The sequence below is a fragment of the Mercenaria mercenaria genome, chromosome 16 (genome assembly GCF_021730395.1).
Source record: "Mercenaria mercenaria strain notata chromosome 16, MADL_Memer_1, whole genome shotgun sequence".
Lineage (NCBI taxonomy): Eukaryota > Metazoa > Mollusca > Bivalvia > Venerida > Veneridae > Mercenaria > Mercenaria mercenaria.
The window spans coordinates 58,818,495-58,836,940 of NC_069376.1; the positions used below are offsets into that span (position 1 = coordinate 58,818,495).

General features: G+C 37.3%; 1 pseudogene; it reads right to left on the bottom strand.

Annotated features, from left to right (window-relative positions):
- Positions 1-1,776: 1,776 nt before the first annotated feature.
- On the bottom strand, positions 1,777-4,182 carry LOC123539844 (uncharacterized; annotated as a pseudogene).
- Positions 4,183-18,446: the final 14,264 nt, after the last annotated feature.

Sequence of the window (18,446 nt, forward strand, 5' to 3'; positions counted from 1 at the left end):
GGAATAAGGACATCGATATAATGTAAGACTACTGCATCAAAGCATCCCTGTAAACATGTTGCTTACTTCTTAAGGGTATTGTTAATACTGATATGTCACACGAAAATGTAATGAAACAGCCTCATACATAGTAGGAAGTATTCTAATCGAGACTCGCACTCATACTTGCTAAATGATACAAATACATGATATTGCAAATATGTGTGCTAACATTAGCACATCCTGATATTCCGTGATTCAGTCTAAATCTTTTATAATGTTCACAGTATTTTGAATCTTTTTTAAGTTCAGTTCTGTCACAGTACTCCACCACGTACGCTATTCCGGATGATTTCTCAATCTCGAACACGCTTATCATGACATCGACGATGTTTGGTGCTATGTAAAAACTGTTCACGAATGTTGATATCACACATATGCACAGTCCTATCAACTGTTTGGGAGAAAAAAGAGAAAGTATAATGAACAGGATAATGAACTCTAGAAAATACATATGACTCTTTAAATAAAGTGGGAACATGCTACTCTGTAAGTGGCCGAACATGATTCTAGGCAGACTGAAGATCATCGGATACCTGAAAGAAATAATTAGTCTACTCGTCATTGAAATGTTGAAGTTTTTTCTAAGATAGCTAAAGCGTTATTGCATTATTGATTTTGTAATTAAATCTATATACGTCAACATCTATATATGTATTTAAGCTATTTGTTTTGCTAGACACATTCCATAGTTAAATTTAATTGAGGCGGCTTTACCCGCTTCCAAAGATGGACGTTTGACCTATCATTGCGTGCTGAATATCACGTACATACTTGCTATTAAATGCCTGTTTAAAGCCCTTTCGCTGCCAACGGAAAATTCAAAAGCTGCCAAAGTGACGTCGCTGTCGTTGAAAGCCGATAAATAAATTTGACGTCATCTGATTAATTGGTGGTAATAATTGACGTGCTGATCCAATTACCATAGTACTATTAGGACTGTCAAAACAGTATAAAGTGAATGGTTGTTCTAGAATTGTTTATCTCAGGTTTAGTTGAGTATGTATATATATATATATATCATAAGCAGTGAATTTACAAGAAAGAAAGTTAGAGAACGCATTCAACATTTATGCGGCATAACCTGTAATACTATTGCCTTTTAAAATGTGTCCTGGCTGATGAACACATGCTTACAGCTGTTTCCATGTTAAAATGTTCAATATCTTTTATGGCACTATTCATGTGCGTGACCAGTGTTTGATAAATGAAAAAGGTAGTTTATACAACACATACCTGAAGTTGACAAACAAAAAATTCAAACGCCTCAAACTTGACGCACACACATTCTTGTAGTCATAAATCGTATCATCTTTCAATATTTAAATAATTCACAGAAAAAGTCTCTCACAAAAATAAGTCTTCCTCACGCACACGCTAGCACAAATAAACGCACTCATTAGAATAAGTAAGTCTTATTTCAAACGAAATTTTTTCACTCGGGTCTTTTACATGACAACACATGCTTTTGCCAGCAGACTCTGTGGCAACCGCGCAGACAAACTGAACATTCCTTCCTTGATCTTCGTCTTGCCATCCTACGGTTTGAGCAGACCGCGCAGTCTTTTTCGCATCCGCCTAGTTCAATGAAAAAGTACGGACGTAAGAATATTGAAATGTAATTGAGATATATTTTGAGTGGAATATTTCATTATTTTAGATATATAAATACTTTATCTTTGACATCTTATGTGTGAATTTCATTCATAATTATGTTGGTATAAACAAAAACTCTTGCATACATTTACTGCAGTGACACTTGTTCAATGAACACGTTTGTAAAGGGTGTTCCGGAAAACACATCCGTAAAGTAATAATTCTGACATCTTTTCTGCTTAGTCAGGTTACTTTTTTCTGCCTCAGTTTTATTCTAGTACTTGTGCAGAATTTGCTACAACAAAATCAAGACTTAAGGTCCAATGAAATAAATCATATACATAAAATAACTTTTTCTGGCTAGAAGTTTTACTACAATCAACTAACGGGTAATCTGTTCAGTGCCTTACCTGCAACTGGACTCAGTTCTTGGTTACGGTGCCTTTCCCGCCACACTACCATTGGAGGTTGGTTTCTCTCTCTAAGATGTTCTTCCGAAAGACCATTGACTACTGCTTGCATGTATCTCAAACAAGACATGGGATTCTCTTGTGTGTTTTGTGAGTAAAGCACATAAGAATTAAGGGCCATTCTCTGTATAATGTTAAATGCCATTTTTCCCATACCTTTATTGTCTTTCTCTGTCCATTATAAAAACTAGGCAGCATATCTGCACCGTCCACATCGTTCATTATAACGCTTATACGCGTACGTATGACCAATGGCAGGGCAACGGTCGTGTATATCACGTGCGGCAAAAGCTGTTGATAACAATCTCACTGGTTTAGATCGTGCCCGGTTTGCTGGTCTGTATGCTGTTATGAGAATACCCCCCTGATGCATATATATGGTTTCACTTGAATCTAGACGGGCATTTTTTATAGTTATGGGCATTGGTCGATTGGCGCGTAATGTGCCCGTGACATAAGTACCGACCAGCAAAAACCTCTTTGCAAGGTCAATGCTACTAAAGAAACCATCAACCACAACATGATATCCCTTATTTAGCAAATTACAATTTGACAGTAGATCCAACACGACTCGGGTACCTTGTAGACCGACAATTGCTGGTTCGAACCGCTTTCCGAGGTAACAAGTCATCTTTTGGACATATCCGTTAATGCTATCTGCAAGTACCCAGAATTGCGCTATCTTGTGATTTGGGGGGTAGGGGTAGCGTAACGTAATTTTACGCGAAAATGAATTCGGTGACCCCATAATATTATTCCTTCAATCGACAGAAAGTAAAGTTTTTATGATCATGTTAGTTTTTTGTCAAATTCTATCGTTTGGGTTTTACATGAGACAAGATTAACGCAAACTTTTTATTCAAAACTAAACGTCATATTTGTCGCTCTGACGTCACTTTAACGTAAATATCGGCCTCAACGTTAAAATGATCTCCACAAATTATACACTATTTCAAAGACATTTTTAAATAAAAAGATGATGAGAAACAAGCAAATCGATACTTGCTGACTGAACAGAACGATTTAAGAAAACAGTCTGACAGACGTGAAATCATGGTTCATCAAAAATGGACGTCAATAGCCGTATTTGAAGGTTTGTAGAGAAAAAAGTTACAGAAATATCAAAAAAGTAAAATACGCATTCTATGAGGAATATGCTGAATTTTGTATTAAACAAAATTTCTAAACGGAATCTAACAACTTCAAATTAGGCGCATTCCACCTTAACGAGGAATTCGTGTTTGCATCGGAAACGTTTTGTTGTTTGTTTACATTTCAAAACGCCATAAAACTGTGCGGTACATTAGCTTATATTACTGTCATACGATAAGATCAATCATTCAAATCAAATATAAACTCTTAGCTACATTTTTGATTATTTTGAAATACATTTAATTTTAGTTCTTTCTGTAACTGTTTTGTCAGATATTTGTTATATGTTTGAATAATTGATTGCTATAAGTAGAATATAAGATTCTTTCACTGGTTGTAGGTGCAGATGGGAATTTCCGGCCTCGAGGGTATCTGTTTAGGCGGTAACGAGGTTCCTACCGAGTTACCGCCTAAACAGTTACCCGAGAGCCGGATATTCCCATCTGCACCTATAACCAGTGACAGAATCTTTTTCTTGCATACCGATATCAAGATATAATAATAAAAATAAAATCAGTCGAACGGCTTTCTTTTTAGATCTATTTCTTATAGCAGCGTATTTAAACAAAGCGCGGGAAATCAACGTCCGTAAACAGGAAAGACGTCATGGCGTTTCAAAGACAAATAATAATGTTTAGTTCCGGTTTTGTTTTATCAGTTCCAGCGTAACGTTATGAATTTTTGATAAAATAACGTGTTTTGAATCGAGAAATATACTATCAGGAACAAAGAGGAACTGTCAAGGTATTGGATTTTTATTCCGTTTTTCGAAATAAAATATAAATAACTACATAAATCTCCTACATATATGTAGTTCGTAATACGTCATTCAAAGCACGAGAGTCATCTTACACCCCGGGGTGTAAGATGGATTTTTCCAGCACCGGTAAAAATACCGGAAATCCCCGTCTGGTATGCAAGAAAATATTATAGAAGTCGTTGTTTTCGATCACCCTCCTTTATGGCTGTATTTTGAATACATTTGAAGTAGTGCTTTTCTAGCTACGTTACTATGACTGCTGTAATATCTGTTTTAGATATAAATGTTAAGATCAGTATCATGATATTTGAAAAAATAGCTGTGAAAAGTTGGACCTTACGGCGAATCAACACAATAAGGTCATACATCGCCGAGAAGAAGTTATATTGAAAACGTAAATTGAAAAACATATCTAAAGACATTTAAGTAAAAACATAATTATATATATTTATAGTGTTAAAACCATCAGTCGCAAACATAGTAATATTGCAACAGATGTGAATAAAAATATATCATATAAGATGCACGTCTGCTTTAAAATGATAAAATTTATCCGATTAAAACAACTCCTTTAAAGATTGAACATCATTGTAAACACTGCGCTGCACATTAAAATAAAATAGGTTTAATAGTAAGTGGTGCTCGGCATGGTGCACATCCATTAATTTTCCTTGTTCAGAAGATAAGTCAAACGGGACCTATTCGACAGCGAGAAAGAACAACTTCCTCCCTGCGAACAAATCTGTTCCCTTAGTGTAATACATATAAAATTATATAATGAAGTAAAATAAACGAAGCATCGTTCGATTGCCATTCAGATAAAGTGTATTTATTTACATTTGATTTATATGTTTATGTGGTAATGAATTCCTTTGCTATAGTATTAGCATCCTTGTTTCCATTACTACCAAGACGAATTTTAAATCGTCTTTCGATCCCTCAGTGAAATTGAGAAAAAGTCCTGGTAAGTCGATTTGATATCATTAAATTTGAAGGGTGCCTTTCAGGCTTTTTAAGGACAGTTTTTATTTTCGAAATAAATGTATGGGAGGTAAGAGTCTGTTCTGTTGTGGCGTATTCAATGTCAGTTTTATTAAAAGAAGATTAAATGCGAAAACAAAACGGTCTTTGTTTTGATTTTTTTTTTCTCGTAAGAATCGAAGAACTTGGTTTAAAAATAATTATAAAGCAGATAAAGTGTCTGCTGTAATCCCCAGAGGATTTCATCGACTGTTTTCTTGGCGTGTGTTAAGAGAGGGTTCGTTTTCTTCCACAAACGAACTTTCAACTGACGATATTCTAAATACATCAAGAGCAAAATGGAACTCTTTATTGAAGATGGTATGAGCAAAATGAAACTATATTACAGATGATATGACATCCAACATCTGTAAATGGAATTTTCTTGCCGATCAATTATCAAAGCCCTACAGTCATACATTTAAATGTTTCGAAATCACTACAACAGTCTTCTTCTTTTCAAATATATCAAGTTAATATACTTCTTATATCTTGGTTCGCTAACACTAAAAAATCTCAGTTTTGACAACCTGGTTCTTACTTTAAATACAATGTACCTGCAAATTTTTGTTTGTAAGTTTTGGTTTAGCAACGCTTTGCAATAGTAATCCATTCGTGTAACGACGAGCGGTAACCTAACCAGTATGCCTGGACTCTGTATAAGAACTAAACGGTTCTCTACATGTAAGTGCTAAGTTGTCCCTATTAAACAGAGGCGGAGGTCGAAAGATTTCAGACATAACATCATATCAGGCCTCGTCAGGATATCTGACTCAAGACCCTATGATTCATTCATTCATTCATGTTCTCCATTTTTAGCTAACTGGGTTGGTTTTGTATATTTCCTTATAATGCTACTTTTTCTGAAATAAAAGAAAGTCTTTTTACAAAACTTGCTTTTTACTCGTTCAAATGACTGTGGATATAAGCTTTATGATCATATATTAGAAAAATATGGATAATGTGTGTTTTATTGAAATATCATCTAAAATAATACATTCATAGAATGTTTAATATATATTTTAGGCAATTACTGAGTTAACAAAAGAAAAATACCTGACAGTTTAAGTAAATCAGTATGTTGATAATTGTGGGTTCAATTTCTTCTTACATGTCTTTAAAAAAATGATAGCGGTAATGTATTTTGTGTTACGGAAAAAATCTCACTGCCTGACAAATAAAGAAGCATACTGCATATTTATAGTACAAAATAATCGACTCATATTAGTTATGTTTCTATAATATTTTTAAACAACTGATGCAATAAACAAGAGTGGCAGACTGTCACAAAATACGCCCTTCATCGAACTTGACCTAATTCAAGGGCCATAATCCAAGAGTGCCTGTAGCAAATTGGCTGTTTATCAAAATTTGGCTGAGATATTATGCCCACAAACACTGCCAGCAAGTTTGGTGAAGATCGGATTAAAACTGTTCGATTTAGAGAGCGAACAAGGCTAAATTCCCAGATTTCGAGTAATTCAAGGGCCATAATCCAAGAGTGCCTGGGGCGATTTGGCTAGTTATCAAACTTGGCTGAGATATTATGCCAACAAACATCATCTGCAAGTTCGTGGAAGATCGGATGAAAACTGTTCGACTTAGAGAGCGGACAAGGCTAAATTTGCAGTTTTTGGAGTAATTCAAGGGCCATAATCCAAGAGTGCCTGGGGCTATTTTGCTGGTTACCAAACTTGGCCAAGATACTATGCCAACAAATATTGTCACCAAGTTTGGTGAAGATCGGATGAAAATTGTTTGACTTAGAGAGCGGACATACTTTTGGACGCCGCCCGCCACAGGTGTTCACATATGCCGCGCTCTTTCAGAGACCGGCGTCACACATAAAAAAGGTTTTTGAAATGGTTACGTAGTATGTGTGAAGAATGTAACATACCAATTCCTCCTTCAATTTAGTGCTTACTTCTATGTCAGCGAACAATATACTAGTATCTCAAATAATTGTCATTTCATCGATAACAATTAATTATCATATTATTCAGCTTTAGAGGTCTCAGTTTTATTAGACGTTGGTTGCGTCACTTCTTCATTTTATGCAAACTAGAAAAGCATACCTAGTTTGGAGTAAACTAAAGTAATACAAGAGTAAGAGAATACTTTTTTAGAAAACATAGAGAGACTTTAAGATCAGATCAAAATGTTTGGAACAAAAAAACGTAGAAAATGCTATTTTTAACAAAAATTTTCATTTTGTAATATTCACATTAATATACAAGAATATGCAAATTAATAAATTCACATATAATACTGATAATAACAGGCTCATGTCTAAGCTCCATTTTGATTTTATCACCAAAACTGACCAAGATATGACTGATTATCATCTACATGGGAGTCCTTTCCAAAAACGAACGGCTGCAATGGAAACAGTGAAATCATGTATCGTGTGATAGAGCTTTTTCATGGGAACATTTTTTAATTTTGAAAAAGTTGGTGTCTAGCGGATGCATGGTAGACGTTTCTGTACTATTAGTGAAATGACAAAAAAATGACGTTTTTCCTCTATAAAAACTAATTTCATAAATCATATCCCAAAGTTTTTAACTTATGATCTGGAATTCAGTTTAGAAACATATGCAAACCAATACTTTGTCTTCGCTTGTTTAATTGTTAAGTACTTCTGCTCTCAAGATCTTAACTTATTCCATTACATTTTCTTTCGTCGCACTGATACTGATTTTTTTTATCTTCCGCTCAACATTTTCGAACAGCAGTTATATAATCACCAAATGATATTATGGTTACCATTTCTTGAATTTTTCAAATAGGACTTGTCGGCAATACAAGACAGAATAACAGAATGTACTTGTAATGTTACCCTTGCTTTTGTTACTCCAAACTAAGGCACAGATATGTCTGTGGTTGGCAGACGGATGGAAAATATAGAAGGACCATGCCAAATCTGAATCCCTCTCAGAGTTGAACCTCATCGGGAGATAAGATACAATACCTTAATCAAAAAAACTTAACATTATATCATAATCTTTTTATTTTATTGAAAACAAATCACATGCTATATATTATTTACACGTTTTCTTCTTAGTTTACATTTCTCTCCCCGAAAATAATGCTAAAAAACTAGAGGGTCACTGACCCCAAAGCGCTCACCTGTGTACAAGGCTTCAAGTGTGTTTGTTTAAGTACAGAGTTAGGTTTCTTCTATGTAAACCTATATTATATACATGTTACACACACTTTTGAACCTAGGGCAATAATTTGAACAATTACGGTAAACAATTAGAATTGTCTAATTCTAGACACTTAGAATTGTCTAATTCTAGACAATTACTGCTAGGCCAGCAGTTTCACACAAGAAGATTTATATGTATATAGGGAAAAGTGACCACATCCTCTGGCGGCCATGTTTTTTGATGAATCGGAATAATGTGAACAATCTTGGTAGAGGGTCACACAAGGATCATTTGTGTAAAATTATTCTAAAATCGGGCCAACAGTTTCACACAAGAGATTTTTAAAGTTTCCACTATATACATATAGGGGAAAGTGACCACGCCCTCTGGCGGCCATGTTTTTTGATTTATTTATTTATTTATTTGGGATTTACGGCGCACCAACACAGTATAGGTTATATGGCGCCAAACAGGACTACAAATTTACGTTCCACATCTCATTTACATCGAAATAAAAACATGAGGTACGGAATCAAAATTTGCATACCTGCTGGAATCACAGTTACTGCAAAACCAAGTGTTAAGACCCTATTAGTCGCCTCTTACGATCATGCAAGGGTAAGGCAGTGGTTCCAATTCTTTTCATACACAGATCGTCCCAGAACCAAAATAATTTTAACAATCTTGGTACAGAGTCACACAAGGACCATTTGTGTAAAATTATTTTAAAATCAGGCCAGCAGTTTCACACAAAAAGATTTTTAAAGTTTCCACTGTATACATATAAGTGACCACACCCTCTGGCGGCCATGTTTTTTGACGAATCAATATAATTTGAACAATCTTGGTAGAGGGTGACATAAGGACTATTTGTATGAAATTACTTTAAAATTGGACTTTCGGTTTAGGAGGAGATGTCGTTTGAAGATTTTTCTATTTTTAACTCCGACAACCCCTATGTGCAACCAAGCGGAACCGTTTGAACAAATTTCGGTAGAGGACCATCCAAGCAAAATCCATTCAATGCTTATGGAGGAGATGTCTTTTAAATCAAAATCCTGTGTATAGCCCGCATTAAGCTCAATAGGGTGAGCGCAGATCTACGGATCACTAGGTCGTAAGTTTGATCCTCGGGTGAAGCATATGTTCATCGTGACAATTTTATTAAAGACTTTGTGTCTAAAATCATTCGTCCTTCACCTTTGATTCTTGCTAGGAAGTTGGCAGTTACTTGGGGAGAACAGGTTTATACTGGTGCAGAATTCAGAAACACTTATTAGGTTAACTGTCCACCGTTAAAAAATGAAATACTGTTGAAAAATGATGTTAAACCCAAAACACACAATAACCCAGTGTATGGATAGATTTATACAACACATACTGGTGAAGGGCATGTTAATTTGAAGTCAGCATGCACTTGTCTATCTCAAAGTTTATAAAACTAGTGTTCTGTAACTTACAGGACATCTACTTCAATAACAATGTTATAATCCTCATTAATAATACTTTGTTGGATAACTACTGGTATACAAGAGCAGACATTAGGTCATATTTACCACTAACTTAAGATTAATAATACATTTTATTGGATTATCAAAGCTTCATGTACATGATATATATAACATGGAAAGATTCCAATCCAATCCATAAATAATCAATGAAAACATTGCACGTGTTTCTTTAGATTTCCCGATTCCTTAAAGTGTTTTCCACATGAACCAAAACAATGAATAACACTCAAATTTCTTATAAAAGTTCTGATTTGGAATTAAGTGTTTTGAATTGATCAATTATTGAACAAATGTGATAATCTGATGATTGAATTCTAAACCAAGTTTGGTTTCATTTATTACGATAGTACGATAATATCTATTACATGAGTGCTTTCCAATACTCTGAAAAAAATATAAAATTACCTATTTTTGTTATAATTAATGTGAAATATTTTTTTACATGCTTTTAAGTGGTATTATATATATATTTAGTGAACAATTCCAAATGTTTGATGTATTTAATGCAGAGATAGTTTTATATTTGACGATAATGTGACAGTTTGCTTTGAATAGTGCTTTTCAGTCCAGAAAAATTGAAAGAAAAAATGTTAGATTAAGTAATATTAGATAACCCTTTACAGGGATAAAACAGTACCTTCCATTACTATCTATACCTTTACAGTGATGTAAACAATCTATCTTCCATTACCCTTAGTCAAAATAATTCGACAGTCAGATTGTTTTATATTTGTGACGGGCAATCTTACCACCAAAACTTCGAAGGACCATAATGATGGAGGATAAATCACAGTACACCATCATATAAAGTTATTGGTTTTATCGCTTGCGCATATAGCACCGCAGACACGGTAAATGTTTATCGTGTACAGTACATACATAGGTTTAAATCACCAGAAAATTTGTAATTTTGGAAAATATTTGATAATTTTTACATAAATCAATGAGGAATTGAATCACCTTTAGATACATGTAACTTTCATTTGAATTTATCTCATATTCACAACAAAATCAGCATTTAAAGGCGTATGCTAGAATTTGGGGCAAAATTTTTCCCAATAATAGAATTTCTTCAAACTTTAGATATTGAAGGACAATCATCTAAGAAGCAAAAATATGCAATAAAAATCGTAGATTTTTTTTAACTTTTGAAAACGCTTTTTAAACCTAGCTTATTGTGTTGCATAGAAGGTATCCTAAATACTGTATGATTTTTAAGATGGGAAAATATGGAGACTGGAAATGATACACTGTTTTCCAAAGTGAAAGTACTGAAGTAAATCCTTGGACAGAAAATACCAAGGTCCCTTCTGGGACTCAAACCCCGGACCTCGAGATCTGTAGGCGGACACTCAACCATGACGCTAAAGGGTTAACCCAACAGCGTGGCCGTTGGAAGTGGTCTAAAAACCTACTATCACTACACTTCTCCCCCTTTACTTTTCAGAGCTTACCAGCTCTCCAGAATGACACTCCATGCCGACCGCATGAGTCCGTCAAACACTTCTGACACCATTGAAGTAAATCCAGGGAGAGAAAATACCAAGGTCCCTTCTGGGGCTCGAACCCCGGAACTAGAGATCTGTAGGCGTACACTCAACCACGTCGCTAAAGGGTTAACCCAACAGCGAGGCTGTTGGAAGTGGTCTATAAACCTACTATCATTACAGTACCATGTGTCTGAATAGGGCTAAAATTTCATTTTCATTTTTTTTACTGAATGGCTCCATAAACACTCTAAAGAAATTAGGGAAATCTTCCTTTGTAATGTTAAAATAAATCAGTTACATATAGGACAAAGATATGCAATTAGCTGCAGTCACTTTTACTACAAAAACTGAAAAATTTGTTATGTATAATGTGTCAAAATCTAGGACATGACTTTTAACACCCAATAAAACTTTATCAGTAAATTTATTGTTCAAAAACACAATTGATTTGTCTTTCATAAACATATAAGAGTCCAAAAACATATTTTTCATCTTGTAATCAAAGCCAACAAAAAAGTGGTGGTTGTTGTAGGTATTTCAATGACATTGACCTTTAATGTAAACAAATATGGCGGCCGATGATAGAAAGTAGAAAGTGCCGCTCGCTTGAAAATTCATAAATACACTCGTGATTTTTTCGATGGAAAAGTCATGTTCTGTAAGAACAAATTCAGCGGTGAAACTTTGCTTTTACTTAGTAACACAGAAAGTTGGAAATGATTTTCAATTTTCATAAATACAGCAGCAAACAAAAAGACATTTCTACAGATGATAGAGATTACATCGCAAGTATTTTATTATTGCAGAAATAAAATCATTTTCAACTCGCATTTACAAGCGATATGCCTCCAAAACTTCCAATCGTAAAGTGCTCACTGCGCATGGGCAACGGAAGTTATGAAATTCTAAGGGAGAAGCAATTATTCATTTTCTGTTACTATCACCACCAAAGGGGAAGTAACTAAAACATTGCTAATTATGCATTCTGAAATTTATCCCTTTGTAGTAAGTAGTGGTCTCCCTTTTGTTTACATTTTTTTGCATAAAGTCTCAAGTGAGAAAAAGTAGGAGAAACGCTTGTATGGAGCAGAATCATTTTTATGCCCCCGAAGGGAGGCATATAGTTTTTGAACCGTCTGTCTGTCTGTCGGTCTGTCGGTCTGTCCGCAATTTTCGTGTCCGGTCCATATCTTTGTCATCGATGGATGGATTTTCAAATAACTTGGCATGAATGTGTACCACAGTAAGACGACGTGCAGTGCGCAAGACCCAGGTCCGTAGCTCAAAGGTCAAGGTCACACTTAGACGTTAAAGGATAGTGCATTGATGGGCGTGTCCGGTCCATATCTTTGTCATCGATGGATGGATTTTCAAATAACTTGGCATGAATGTGTACCACAGTAAGACGACGTGCAGTCGCAAGACCCAGGTCCGTAGCTCAAAGGTCAAGGTCACACTTAGACGTTAAAGGATAGTGCATTGATGGGCGTGTCTGGTCCATATCTTTGTCATCGATGGATGGATTTTCAAATAACTTGGCATGAATGTGTACCACAGTAAGACGACGTGCAGTGCGCAAGACCCAGGTCCGTAGCTCAAAGGTCAAGGTCACACTTAGACGTTAAAGATCATTTTTCATGATAGTGCATTGATGGGCATGTCCGGTCCTATCTTTGTCATTCATGCATGGATTTTTAAATAACTATGCATGAATGTGTGACACAGTAAGATGATGTGTCGCGCGCAAGACCCTGCTCCGTAGGTCAAAGGTCCTAAACTCTATCATTGGCCATAACTATTCATTCAAAGTGCCATCGGGGGCATGTGTCATCCTACGGAGACAGCTCTTGTTTTGTAATAAATTCAACTAGTTTCTTAACATTTTTAGAAAGATATTGCTTTAAGTAATGAAGTAATATTTTGAAAAGTTGGAAATGTATTTTTGTTTATAAAATGTCATTTATTGTAACTGTGGGAAACTTACCAGGTGGAATCAATCTGTACTTTATGCTGTTCGGGACAATAGCCAAAAAATATTGACTAGCAACACCAGCAATGTCTTTTCGTGCTGCCCGCGCCAAGGGAAATCACTCTTGCTGTGTTCCGTGTTCAGGCTATCGCCCCGTAGGCTGTACCAGACCGTACGCGAGCACTACACTCCTCCCCGTCCTATTGAAAGGAGGTAGGCCCTACACCATGGAAGTAGACCATGGTGTCTTAGACCATGGAAGTATACCATGGTCTCTTGCTCATAAATATGAGATGTTCCTGGGTTTAACCAGTACTAGTATTGTGTCACTTCAGCCACAATACCACCGCTACCGGCGGCCATGGATCTCCGCATCCATAGTGCACCGGGATCAGCCCCTATGGCCTAAACAGACTCAGTTCTTCTATAGATAGTCAATGCTATCATAAGAACTGTTCGTACTCCAAGAATGGTCAGCAGCCGAACATTTACCATAAAACAACCTTTAGTCAAACAGGCGGCTGACCCTTACCTCACACAGTTGCCTTTACCTGAGCTTTGCCTAACAGAGGGGGGCCTAGGTAACCTTACTGCTAGTCCAAGCAGAGCTCAAGTCTCCTCTGTGACAGGGACTTGCGGTGCCTGCCCTATCCTAGTAAAACTGTGTGAGGCCATACTTTCCTCGTCTAGGGTCTCTTGGACGAGGCTGTCCCGGACTAATCTATTTCAGAGTCTGATGTCCCAAACAGGGAAGGCTATGACTGATTTCAATAGCTTCCTCCTTCAGACTTTTCAGCATACCAAGATGAATGCCATCTTGACCTTAGTCACACTAACATAAAACACAATCTAACAGAAGAAATTGTTCCTTGTTTCACCGATTTGACTCAGTCGCTTGACTGGCACGAAACAGATCGGACCATGCCTGATCTGTCCTACCTCGTTACCAATCCAAAACAAACAGCAATCTCTAATCCTGTTTCAACACTTTACTCAGCTCCACTACTGAGAACCACCAACTACACAGTCCAGTTTCATCCCTCAGAGCTCCTTGATCCGGTACCGAGATGGAATTCTGAAGGCTAGACCCCAGACCTTTTGTAGAGTCAGAGGTACCTGTCGCCCCCTTAGGCACGACAAGTCTTTTTAGTTTGTCCTTTCCGGGGGGGGGGGGGAGGACCTTAGACTGTGAACTTGGTTGTTTTACAGTAGGCACTGAACTGACTGTCCAGACGTGACTGTATTACCGATTACCGAGGCCCTAAACAGCCTCAGTCACAACCCTCCTTGTGGTCACCATGTTCATGTTTACAACAGCATGTTTAAACATATCTACCACAAAGAAGCTTACTACCTCACAGTAGTCTAAATCCATACCAGCATCTGGTAGGCTACTTTTCTCAGAAAGGTCATCCCGCATCTGAGACTACTATTGCAAAGACTGGCTTGCCACTCTTATCCTCGGTGTAATCTATGGCTCCATCGTGATACCCGTAGACAGTCGTACCCATGCCCTTGTTGGTCTCAGGTTCTCCGGATGCTCTGTGATGTAAACTCCAGGTAACCCCTTTTCCAACGGCACTGCGTCGTCTACATCAAGATACTCGTAGACAGTCGTACCCATGCCCTTGTTGGTCCTAGGTCCCTCAAACGCTCTATGATGGAAGCTTCGGTGTACCCTATGACCAACGGCACTGCGTCGTCTACAAGGTTTAAGGACTCCAACTTTCGTTGTCTTCTTAACAGTAATTACACCTGCCACAAGATAACTGCTCCAGTCGTGTCCAAGCATGATACTCATTGCAATGCCTCCAACCGGCATTCAAGACATTGCGTTAGCTTTATCATGCTCACGACCTACCCCGTGCTGCAGCACAATATTCAACCGAGACAGCTCCTCCGGCCACCGTCTCACCAGTTAACCTTGAGGCTCTTGGAACCCCATGAATCACCTTAAACTTGAGTGGTCATTCCGTACAATACAGTTTACCAAATAAGAACATAACTACTAGTACCATAACTACCACATGAAATGACCTTCTTCTTGCCGACCTGGACCTAAGGTACCCATGCACTGATCTATTTATTCCATGCATTGGTGTAAAGCATAAACTCATCCATCCCCATCGGCAAGGTTAACCCAGGCGGTTGCATCAGAGCCTCTTATCAAAACTTCAAAAGCTCTGACCCACTCTCCCCGCCAAACAAACCGAAGTTTGCCTGTCAAAGCATAAAACAGATTTTGCTTTTATAAAGCCTCTATGGTAGTTCACCAGATTCACCTCTACTGGATCTGACTGTCATGACTTCTTCATATTTAAGCTCTAATTGCTTAAGTGCTTCCATGACAGTCCTATTATCCGGTGCCCCTTGTGTGCTACCGGCCATTTCTCCCATTGCAAAAACATATTCCTCCTCTTCGCACCATTCCTCCTCTTCGAACAACTTAGGTTGGTGCTTTGACATACCAAATATAGCCATGAGTGCCTGTTGGTATTTACGGGCTACCTGCTTGGCCTGTTGGATACTCGTAGGATCAAGCATAAACACATGATTGCCTGCACCTTATCTAACAGGCCCTGACAGAAACGACTTATGACTTGATTAGTCACGAACGAATCTGGCAGGCCTCTGAACGCTCTTGCTGCAAGTGTCAAAAGCCGGTCTGCAAAATCATCTAACGACTCGCCCTCTTCCTGGTAAGCCTGTTGAAATTGCAATTGAGCCGCAGCTGGCAACTCGTGCTCCCCAAACCGCACCTCAAGCTTACTATGTAAACCCTGGTAAGAGTTCACCTCACCACTATCATGTATCAGTACATAATAGTCCATAGCTGTGCCAGTAAGACACCAGCACAAATCCTCAAATTTCTCAGCATCTGACCATCCACATGTCTCAGCATATCTGGAAAACTTTAAATCAAAAGCTTCCCAGCTGCCCTTACCATCAAATGTCAAATGCTTTTTCAAAGAACTTAATTTCTTTGCCAGCTGACTATAGTCGGCTTCCACTCCCCCATCTGATGATGGTTTACTTGCATTGGCATTACCATCATCACCAAAAGGAGTGCTACATTCACCAAGGTTGAAATTTAGTTTCGTTTCTGGTAACGATACCCTATTCCTGCCCGATGCTGGTGTCTCAAGGAATTCAGCCGGAGTTTTCAAAAATGCCTGTGCATACCAGAAGATACAGCATGCATTCTGGGTCTAGGGGTGATCAAGTCCCCAGGCCTAGCTAGAGTATTTCCGGTCTTAACATGTGACCAAGCACTGGGCTCTATTCTAGCCTCAGGCTCCTTATCAATGAAATAGCTAGTTGCTGCTACAATTATTTCCTAGGATCGCGACAAGTTTGTTAGACTAGAATGTCTAATGCCAAGTGTCTACTTAAGCTCACTTAGAATGTCCTTTTTCTTTAATAATCCATTGTCTACATATATATTATTAAGCTACATGTATATACCTACATATGCTAATAAGGAAGTACCTTGCACCTGTGGGCAAATTATAACTTACAAATGGCGATACTTGTTAAAGGGAAATAACTACAAGTTACAATTCAGGAAGCTGCTAAATCCCGTACCGATCTCGTACGGCTAGGGTAGATTTAAATTAATCCTATTGTTGCAAATGAAAAATGAAATAAGATTTCAACAATAAACCTCGTAAAATTGAATCTAAATGGTTCACGCTTCCACCATTTTCTTGAGTGCAACGTAAATAACTGAGGAGCACCAAAGTCACTCAGAGTCGAAAGACTCTTCAAAGAGCACATAGAGATTTAACAAAACAATGTTAAAACATATTATAACAAAACTTGTGTTGTCCCCCTACATTGACAGTCGCACCAGTCAGCTGGAGATGATTAAGCGAAGAGCTGCAATGTTTGTCAAAAACGACTACCAACGAACAAGTTCAGTCTCGAATATGCTCCATGAACTCCAGTCACAGACGCAATTTGCCCAGAGTAACCATGTTGTACAAAATTAGGCATAATCTGTTTGAAATTATTCCTGTTCCTCCTCTACGGCAATCAAGATCAGCCAGAATCCACAACCAACAGTACAACCAAATCTCCTGTAGCAAATCTGCCTACCAACACAGCTTCTTCTTCCCTGCCACTGTTGTCCTTTGGAACCGCCTGCCTCAATGTGCCGTAAATCAGCCTACCGGCTAGAGTTCTAGGAAATGTCAACACACTCTAAATGCCAATCTTTGTTTTATTAGTTATTTTTAAACTGTGTACAAAGAGAGACTTTTAGATGTAAATATATTTTTATACTTCAAATTTAATCAGAATTTCAAGATTAAATTCAAGTTGAAACTCACTTGAGGCGTAGAATTCTTCATTTGAGGAAGCCATCCAGCTTGCATACGGAAGGTCAATGGTTACAAAAGTATCCAATCGTGCAGAAATAATGCTCGGAAGGGCACCTGCGGTGTTCCTTCATCATAAAAGGCTGGAACGCTGCCATATGACCCATGACCTTGTCGGTGTGACGTTAAACAAACAAAAAATTTACGAAGGGGAATTCTAAAAATCATTGAAATTATTTTATATATTTCTTGTAATACCTTAGTCACTTTATTCACGACGTATACTTACGAAGGATTTTTCTAACAAAATCATGGAACTGTCTTTGTATTATTGTTCCCTTATACACGGCGTGTATCAACAAAGGAATTTTCCTAAAGAAATCAGTGAAATTATCATATATGGTGAGAAAATGCCAATACCGACCTCAAGGCTTTTTTAATACTGTTAAAGGACACTGTAATCTATATGCATTTAAGTTTGACCTAATCCGCGGGATGTGCTTAGAAAAGTGTCTCGTAAATTTTTACTTTTTCGCAAACTCATCATCTCATCATCTTCGATAATCGCATCGCTCTAAAAAATATACTCGCGATTTGATTAAAATACAGTACATGCGCAGCCGCAAAGGATATGAAATCCCCAGACTCTGCAGAGACCGAAAAATGTTTAGTAAACATAGGGTCAGGTATCGAATTCGATTTAACTATATCAAATTCATAAGATCTCTTTATTTACTCACTAGTTTAGTCATTATTGTTTCAACAAAAACGTTTTTTCCCTCAATATTTCAGATAAGATTTTCATCACTTTTAATTAAGCTATAGGAATGACACGTGTACACACAGTACGCCATACATGAGCTTCTAACATAAGCATTTTAAGGCACTGGCCTCCAGATTTTGGCTAAAATGATCTCTGTTTAGAATTGAAGCGTGGTCATATTATGAACATTAGAATATGATTTTTG